This window comes from Cynocephalus volans, chromosome 8 (genome assembly GCF_027409185.1).
Source record: "Cynocephalus volans isolate mCynVol1 chromosome 8, mCynVol1.pri, whole genome shotgun sequence".
In the NCBI taxonomy this organism is placed as follows: domain Eukaryota; kingdom Metazoa; phylum Chordata; class Mammalia; order Dermoptera; family Cynocephalidae; genus Cynocephalus; species Cynocephalus volans.
The window spans coordinates 78168855-78170794 of record NC_084467.1 but is presented as its reverse complement, the minus strand read 5'-3'; positions in this window follow the sequence as shown (position 1 = coordinate 78170794).

Here is a 1940-nt window from a genome sequence, read left to right as displayed (position 1 = left end):
TTCTTCTTTTTGGATGTAGAAATTTTTTGCTATGAATTTTCCTCTTAGAACTGCTTTTTCTGTATTCCATAGGTTTTGTTATATTGTTTTCCATTTTAACTTGTCTCAAGAAACTTTTTAATGTTCCTTTTAATTTCTTCATTGATCCATTGGCTGTTCATAAACACATTGTTTATTTCCAAGTGTTTGTAAATTTTCTAATTTCCTTCCATTATTGATTTTTTTTATGCCATTGTGTTACTTACCCAGAAGTGGGATTGATAAATCATATGATAATTCAGTTTTTAATTGTTTGAGAAATTGACATACTGTTTTACACAGCAACCATAGCATTATACATTCCTGCCAACAGTGTGCAAGGGTACCAATTTCTTCACATTTAAGCCAATGCTTGATATTTTTTGAGTTTGTTTGCCTGTTTAGTTTTTTTTATGATAGCCATCCTAATGAGTGTGAGCTGGTATCTCATGCGGTTTTGATTTCATTTGCCTAATGATTAGTGATGTTGAACATGTTTTCATGTGCTTATTGAACATTTGTATTTCTCCTTTGGAGAAATGTCTGTTCACATGTTTGCCATTGTTAAATTAGACTGTTGGTATTTTCTTTGAGATTAACATGAAGATTACATAAAAATCCTAAAGTTATAACAATGTATTTTAAACTGACAGCAATTTAGTAACTTTCAGCAATGGAGATTAACAAGAATCTGCTTACATACATATTAACCATCTCAAACTAAATATGATAAGCAATGAATGGAGGTCAAACTAACTAACTAATTTTACAGATTGGATCTTGGAAATAAGGGTGAAGATGCTTTTTGCAATTGGCCTCACTTGCAACACACAAATCCATTCCTGGGAATGGGATCAGGACAAGCAGAGGAACAACCAATAATCCAAGACTGTACCTACAGTTAGTGCCTATGGTCACCATCAGTGATGTGATCTAAAGCAAATTATACTCATTTAGGGTTCAAGGAGGGAGAAAAGGCACAGTCAGATGAAACTGCACTTGAAGGATCTGGATCAGGAGGAAAATCAGAGTCCCTCAGAGTGTGGCATATAAGAGATTGTTGTCTTTTTCAAATTCACAAATATGTAAAGTGCTAGAAAGATGTTAGTTCAGCTTTTCTGGAGTTAGGTTAAACTCATAGGGCATGAAAAAACATTATTTTAATTCAGTCAACCTAACACTTATTAACCTCTATAAATTTAGTAAAACATTATGATTATAATTCTCTCTTACCAATATACCCTTCTGTAATAAAACTTATTGAACATCAAACTTAAAAATCACACTTCCTACTGATATTATAAACACAGGATCAGAAGGAAGTCTCACAATTTATTTTTTCCCTTACATTGTTTCAGTTTTTGGCTCACATCTTTTTTTTTTTTTAATAATAAACACTTTTATTGTGATTATATTCCAGGCAGCACCGTTCTAAGGGTTTCACATATATTAGCTATTTTAATTATTTTAGAAAGACAATACCCAGTCACTCCTCTCCTGAAGCTAGAGAAACAAACATGAAACAAACAAATTCCTTCAGCACTATAACTGGTCGGAACTATAATTGAGTGATTTAGGCAAAATTCCACAGAAGAGGTCAGATTTACACTAACTCTTGATAGATTGGAAAAATTCACAGGCTGACAAGGGCCAAGACATACCGCCTTTCAGGCAAATAGAACAGCAGGTAATTAGCATGGAGGCACACAAGAAAGCATGGCACATTGAGGGGTATCCAGTAGTTGGGTCACATTTTTTCATGATCAGTGAAGAAAAAATAAGAATGGATAGTTTGATTAGGGAAATGCTGTCATTACTCTGACTTGGGTCATGTGCTCATCCATTCTCCCAAATCAAAATATGTTCTTAGGAATCCTGGGGACACTGTGATTATCCCAGTTTGGGATTGCTCACCACTTGCA